This window comes from Mustela erminea, chromosome 9 (genome assembly GCF_009829155.1).
Source record: "Mustela erminea isolate mMusErm1 chromosome 9, mMusErm1.Pri, whole genome shotgun sequence".
Taxonomy (NCBI): domain Eukaryota; kingdom Metazoa; phylum Chordata; class Mammalia; order Carnivora; family Mustelidae; genus Mustela; species Mustela erminea.
The window spans coordinates 59878303-59886412 of NC_045622.1; the positions used below are offsets into that span (position 1 = coordinate 59878303).

The following is an 8110-nucleotide window of genomic DNA, read 5'->3' on the forward strand; positions in this document are numbered from 1 at the left end:
AGCTGCTGGACCCAGAGGCAGACCAACTTCGGTCCACTGTAAAGGTTAAGAAAGATGCATCGGGCTTTGGGCAGAGAAGGGAGAAAAGAAGCTCTCCATAGCTATTGGTAAATGTTAGTGTCCTCCAAGTCCCCAGCCATGGGACGTTCCAATATGTGTCGTCATGTCTTGAGGTCAGTAACTTGTCCCTGACAAGTTGTTTAATGGGTTCAGTATGAAGTTGGTTATGTCTGTGTGCCCTTCTCCCACAAAATACTGTATAACTGTGCTTGTAGTAGTAAACTCCACCACGTTTGTAAATCTAATGCAATGAGTTTAATAAAGTAAGTCACCCATGTATATTAATTTTTACTTATGTTAGTTCTTGACTTAACCTGCAAAGAACTAAATAACAACCAGCATATAATAGTGAGGTCCCTAAAGCTCAGCAGTGGCTGAGTGAGGAATCCTCATCAGAGAAGATGAAGACAAGATTTCAGCATGTGTGGAAATTATTGCATATGCAAGTGTGTGAGCAGGAGCATGTGTGTGTGTGTGTGTGTGTGTGTGTGTGTGTGTGTGTGTGTGTGTGTTTGGATGAGTTAATTGAAAATACCTCTCCAGAGGTTCTTCCTGCCCTGTCATCCCAGAATTCAGAATTCTACTGTTACACCTGGTGACATCCCAGATAGAGCTGAGCTTAAAATATCCCTTTAGACACTTTAGAGAGGTGTTTTTCTCCTCCTCTCTGGTGCCTTCCCCCCCTGCCCAAGACAATCTTCCTTGAAAGTCTGTTTAGGTTCCCAGTGTTGTTGTTGCAGCGTATCACAGGTGTGTCTGAGTCAGAAAGAAGGTCCAATGGATCAGGTAAGTTGTCCTGGAGAGCTGCGAGTTAAGAGATTGTGTATATTATGGTGACAGAATATTTTCATGAACTTTAAAGTCTGCATGCAAATCCTTCAGCCTTGGTTCTTGACTCATTCTATCCTTTACACATCATCTTTTCAGTTGCTTCCTAGTCCTTTCAAAGCACAGAACAGCTAAACCTAGGGTGAATTCATACCCCATTGTTTTCTAGTTTATTTTCCAACCATTTGCTCCAGGCTCTTCACTGCCACTTGTTAGCCTTGCTTTGGACCTCAATTATTCCACATGTCTACATTCATTCCACAGATATTTGTTTTCATGTACCGTGCTGCTTGTGTTACATCCATATTTATCAACATCTTTGTCCACCTATTCCTGACATTACTCCATACCTTAAAACTGAGATTGCCTACACATGCCTTTCTCCCCAGCAGCTTTCTGAGACCAAAGCAGCGGCACTGCAAGACAAGACAGACACTTTTCCCTTGGCAGATCCAAAGTGAAGTACAATTTAGAGGGATAATTTTCTTTCAGCTTTAAACTTTACTCTGATGAAGACTGTAATCCCCTTAATCCTGTGCATTTCCTGATGGTGGCCATCTTGTCAATTTCTGGCAGGAGACCTATGGCCACCTGAATCTCTAAACTTTGTTTTCTTCTTCCCTTCCACAGAGTCCAGAAGTCTTTCTCCATTATAATGTGATCTCACTAGCTTGTTTCTAATTTTTAAGGTCCCATGGGATGAGATTTCAACATGAAGAACTCCAATAGCTCTTTGGAGTTCTTACCTACAATGTTCATTCTGGTTGGCATCCCAGGGCTGGAGACAGAGCACATCTGGATATCCATCCCCTTCTGCCTGATGTACATTATCATCTTCCTTGGGAATGGCACTATTCTTCATGTCATCAGAACAGACCCTGCCCTGCACCAGCCCATGTACCTCTTTCTTGCCATGTTAGCACTGGCTGAGGTTGGTGTCTCTGCATCTACTCTTCCCACAGTGCTAGGCATCTTCCTTGTTGGCATCACTGAGATTACTTTTGATGCCTGCCTTTTTCAGATGTTCTTCATCCATTCTTTCTCCATTTTGGAGTCAGCAGTGTTGCTGGCCATGTCTGTGGATCGATTTGTGGCCATCTATAACCCACTGCACTACACAACCATCCTCACCCTTCCCCGTATCTTTGGCACAGGAATTATCATGGGGCTGAAAAGTATTATTCTCATGGCCCCATTGCCCATGCTCTTAAGGAACTTGCCCTTCTGTGGCCATAATGTCCTCTCCCATTCCTATTGCCTCCACCCCAACCTTATCCACCTACCTTGTGGAGATGTTTCTATCAACAATATCTATGGGCTTTTCATTGTTACCTCCACTTTTGGGCTGGATTCACTACTTATTGTGGTTTCCTATGGGCTGATACTCCACACTGTACTGAGTATCACCACTGGGGAGGGGCGGAGGAAGGCACTCAATACATGTGGATCACATGTCTGTGCTGTGCTTGCTTACTACGTGCCTATGATTGGTTTATCTATGGTGCATCGCTTTGGACTCCATGTCTCCCCTTTGGTTCATGCTATGATGGCCAATGCTTATCTCTTTTTCCCACCTGTTATCAACCCTATTGTCTATAGCATTAAGACCAAAGAGATCCATCATGGCATTGTCCGAATGCTCTTCCAGAAAAGAGCCAGAGTTTAGACAAAGGATAAAGTAGGAGGGGACTTTCCTCTATAATCAAAGGTGATCCTAGCTCACATGTTATGCAAATGGTGTTACTTTAAAATATGTTATCTGATGAAGGTTCTGAATAATCAAGCAAAAAAACTGAAGTGGGGTACCAGCGAGGGTGGATTGTCTGTGATACAGCACTATAAAGAATTGATGTTATTTTACATCAAGTTTTCCATTATCTCACCTAGCTGGAGCAGGAATGTAGGAAGGATTTCTTATGAAAACATAACTCTTCCCATAAGTGAAAAGTAATCAAGAGTTGGATGGTGTCCTGGGAAACCTACTAAGCTCTTCACTCTAGGGAATGGGGATGTGAAATGAATTATATTCTCTTGAGTTTTTGGTATCTGATCTCAATAGCAGGAGGATATACTAACTAGCTTAAAGGAGGCTTCCAGTACTGACTCTGGTACTTGCTCAGCCACCAGGGCTCCCAGCTGAATGTGACAAAGATTACAAATCTTGTTTGTTATATAAAAAACATACAAATCTCCCTCCCAGGATGCAGAATCTTTTAAAAAGGAAAGCATGCCACTTACATATATTCGTATTTTTTTGTCTGGTTGGTTATTTATTTGCAGACATTCGAAATAATGTAGAAATTTCACATTCGTATTTTCAGGGAAATGAACTAAGACTTATGAGAGGCAAGTGTATACTAAACACTCTATATTTAATATTTCAATCACTTCCCACAACCCCCACTTCCCACTCAGTATTAAGGTTATTTTTTTAAAGATGAAAAACTGGTGCAAAAAAATAAATAAATAAAAGAAGAAAAAGAAAAGAAAAACTGGTGCTTAGATAAATACGCATTTTGCTCGAACCCATTCATCCAAAACCAAAGAACATTAATTGAGCACATGCATGGATCAAACAGAAATCTAACCCCTAGAGATAAAGTGGTGACAAAAGAGACGTGTTCCTTCCCTTATAGAGCTTAGAAATTTCTTTCTACCTCCGTCTCTGGTATACTTTGTACTTTCTGAAACTAGGTTTAGAACCAATTTAAAATAGACCCTGTAATCCTCCCACACACAAATAAAGCTGTTTAATGTATCTTTTAAAAATGTTATGCCAGTACCATATTGTTTTGATTACTACAGCTTTGTAATTCAACTTGAAGGCTGGAATTGCGATGCCTCCAGTTCTATTCTTCTTTTTCAAGATTGCTTTGACTATTTGTCTTTTGTTGTTCCATACAAATTTTAAGGTTGTTTGCTCTAGTTCTGTGAAAAATGCTGTTGGCATATCAGTAGGGATTACATTAAACATATAGATTTCTTTGGGTAGTATAGACATTTTTTTTTAATTTTTTATTTTTTATAAACATGTATTTTTATCCCCAGGGGTACAGGTCTGTGAATCACCAGGTTTACACACTTCACAGCACTCATTTTAACAATATTTGCCCTTGCCATCCATGAGCATGAAATATCTTTCTATTTCCTTGTGGTATCTTCAATGTCTTTCATCATTGTTGTTTTAGTTTTCAGAGTACAAGTTTATTACTTCTTTTGTTAAATTTACTCCTAGATTTTTATTATTTTGGATGCAATTATAAATGGGATTTTTTTGTAATTTTTTCCTGATGTTTTATTATCAGTCTATAGAAGTGCAATGGATTTCTGTACATTGATTACCCTGCGAACTTACTGAATTCACTTATCAATTTTTGCAGTTTTTTTGATGGAGCTGTAGGGTTTTCTGCATATAGCATCATGTCATCTGCAATGATATGATGGAATTACTAATTCATATGCCTTTTATTCCTTTCTCTTATCTGACTGCTGTGGCTAGGGTGTGGAGAAAAAGGAAATCTCATGCACTGTTGATAGGAATGCAAACTGATGCAGCCACAATGGAAGACAGTATAAAGGGTCTTCAAAAACTTAAAAATAAGCGTGCCTGGGTGGCTCAATGAGCTAAGCCTTTGTCTCCGTCCCCGGTCATGATCCCCAAGGTCCTGGGATCCAGCCCTTTGTCAGGTTTCCTGCTCAGTGCAGAGTCTGTTTCTCCCTCTCTCTCTGCCCTTCTCCCTCCTCCTGCTCCCTCTCTCCTTCAAATGAATGAATAATCTTTAAAATTTTTTTAAAAATGAAAACTTAAAAATAGAACAACCCTATGATCTAGAATTGTACTACTGGGCATTTATCCAAAGAATACAACAACAGTAATTTGAAGGAATGTATGAACCCCTATATTTATCGCAACATTATTTACAATAACCAAATCAGGGTAACAGTCTAAGTGCCTGTCAATTGATGATGAATATATAAAAATAACACACACGCACACACAGAATAGAATATTATTCAGCCATAAAAAGTATGATATCTTGCCATTCGCAACAATATGGATGGATCTGAACAGTACAATGTTAAATGAAATAAGTCAGTCAGAGAAAGACAAATACCATACGATTTCACTCATATGTGGAATTTAAGAAACAAACAAAGGGGGGAAAAAAGACAAACCAAGAAACAGACTCTTAACTATAGAGACCAGAGGGGAGGGGAGGAGGGAGTTGGGTGAAATAGGTGAAGAGGAGTAACAGGACACTTATCATGATGAGCCCTAAATAATGTATAAGATTGTTGCATAACTGGGGCACTTGAGTGGGCAGTTGGTAAAGCGTCTGACTCTTGGTTTCAGTTCAGTTCATGATCTCAGGGAACTGGGAGTGAGCCTATGTCAGGCTCCCGGCTCAGTACAGAGTCTGCCTGAGATTTTCTCCCCCTCTCCCTCTACCCCTCCAGCTTGAGCTCTCAAATAAATAAATCTTTAAAAAAAAAAGAAAAAGAAAAGAATTGTTGAATCACTATATTGTACACCTGAAAGTAATGCAACACTATTTTTTTAAGATTATATTTATTTATTTAACAGAGAGAGAGAGAGAGAGTTCACAAGTAGGCAGAGAGGCAGGTGTGGGGGTGGGGGAGCAGGCTCCCCGCTGAGCAGAGAGTCTGATTCGGGGCTCGATCCCAGGACCCTGAGATCATGACCTGAGCCGAAGTCAGATGTCTAACCCATTGAGCCACAAAGGCACACCCCCCAACACTGTATGTTAACTACACTGGAATTAAAATAAAATACAAAAAATAAAAAATAATTTTAAATGGTGTTCTTGCATTGCATTGCAAAGGTGCCAAAACAACCAAAGATATTTTTGTAAAAGTTAATTCTGTTACTTTAACTCCAGGTTTCCAGACTCGCATGTTTCTGTAGATTCTGATTTAGGGATCTTAAGCTGCCTCTAGCTATGCCCTAGATTCATAGCCCACTGATAGGTGACTGCATTCTGCTGTCAGTTGTGACTTAGAATTATCAAATGAAACCAAACAGGCAAACCATAGGAGGGGCCATCCCGTACATGACCAGAGAAATGAGAGTGGCAGTTCCTTGGGAGAAAGGAGAAGAGGTAATTTTAGAGTGTCTGGAGAAAGGCATCCTATAGCTGGAGAAGTACAGGAAGGAATGATGAGACCAGATTGTCAGGAAGCTTGACATAAAATGAGAATTTTAGGTCTCACTTTCATTCTCTTTCTGAAATTTCTGATGAACCCTCAGGCTCAGGCTTCCTCACTGTGATTACTCTTATATTTAAAGGTATCAAAGACACTGAGATTCTAAATGTGGTATAGTTTGTCAGATCATGGCTAATTTAATGTCTTCCCTTCAAAAAGTTCCATCCAGAAAGGACTCCATGCATAACCCCCTTTTCTAGCTTCTTTCTTTCCAATCTTGTTCACTTTGTTCCCTGAGGTCCAGTCTCAGAGATGAGACAAAATCCTAGAAAATCACACAATGAAGAGTATAGAAGTCTCTGGGTGTCTATGCAATTAAAAAATAAGCAAAGTCCAATATGACTGGGAAAGTATCAAGTTTGGCTCCATCTTTTTCTGACATAGTCACTATTCTGACTTAAAATTTAGACCTTTTCATACCAACTTTATTCTTGATTTTGCCAACAGAACAAAATGATGTCATTATAATAAACTAGGCATGAAGCTAAATTATGAATTAGAACCCTTGAGAAAAATGCATGACATGTTTTAAGCATTTCCACATTCATCAAAGTAAGTATTAGTTTGTTTAGACCAATTCTACTGACAAGAACAATTAGAAAGGTTAAGAGAAATATTTCGTAAATGACTTCAAAAATATTTCACTAATTTTTAATTTTTAATGAAAGGATGAAGCATAACAAAATAAATAAAAACCTTAAAGAATATATGGTATTTGCTAGAAAGGTCAAGTACACATGGAACTAGAACCCCAGAAGTAGAGTATCCTGGGGCAACAGCAATATTAGAATATGATCGGTGGTTGCCTGGGGCTGGGTGCAGGGGAGGGGATTGACTGGAAGTGGTTAAGAGGGAAGTTTTGAGGGTGATGGAAAAATTTCATATTTTGATTGGGTGGTGGATATAAGTATTTGTCTACATCATTAAACTGTACCCTGATAATGAGTACATTTAATTTTATGTAAATTATAACTCATTAAGGTTGATTTTTAAAAGACAAAACCCAAGATTATATTGTGTCTTAGATTCAACACATACAAAAATACTCTACAACCTGCTATTAGAGTTTCTGTATGCTCACTAAAAAAAGAAAAAGGACTGATCTATTTCCCCAGCAACATTTCTCATGTGACAATGTGTTAGTAACAAGTTGATAGGCACATCTGGGTGCCTGGGTGGCTCAGTTGTTAAGCATTTGACTTCTGATTTCTGCTGAGGTCCATGATCTCAAGGTCATGAGATGGAGACCCTTGTGGGGGTCCATGCTTAATGGAGTCTGCTTCTCTCCCTCTCCCTCTGCCCTTCCTTACATGTGGTCTCTCTCTCTCTCTCTCTCAGATAAATATATCTAAAAAAAAAAAAAATCCACCCTCTCCCCCAAAAAACCAAATAGTGATATGCAGATATATAACTTCTAAGAAAAACATGTGCAGTACTGTAGCATAATGAATGTGATATCTATAGTAATGTAATATTAGCCAATTTTTAATACATATGATGCTACTACTTTTTTCCTGCTAATTCACAGGTTAAACGTTATCACTGGAGTCCTCTGTTTTGCACATATTACCTGCTGTTCAATATACTGTGTGTAAACACACACACACACACACGTATGTGCATATATTTACATTCAAGCTATGACTAGACTCTCGCTCCCAAGGTGAGAGGCAAAGAAATACAAATAGATACCAGGCTAGAAATCCATAATCATAAAAATCCACCAATAAAAATGCTCATATTAGGACATAAACAACATGTTAAATGTTTTATCCTTTGCAAACAAATGCAGAAGGATTGTACAAGCATGTACATTCTTTAGTCCTGGTAAGAGTGGATTATTGGACAAATTAGACGAGTTTAGCATTTTTATTAAAAAATGTTTAAATATTTTTTCCCTGTTATTTTTCCAGTATGGAATATAACGTTGGAATAAAAATTTTAATATATAAATTGAATTAATTTTCTCATTGAAAATCTAATAATTTTTAGCTTC

The 8110-nt window shown here is 38.6% G+C and overlaps 1 pseudogene; it reads left to right on the plus strand.

Moving 5' to 3' along the window:
* Positions 1 to 1600: 1600 nt before the first annotated feature.
* Positions 1601 to 2554, plus strand: LOC116598091 (annotated as a pseudogene).
* The last annotated feature ends 5556 nt before the right edge of the window (positions 2555 to 8110 follow it).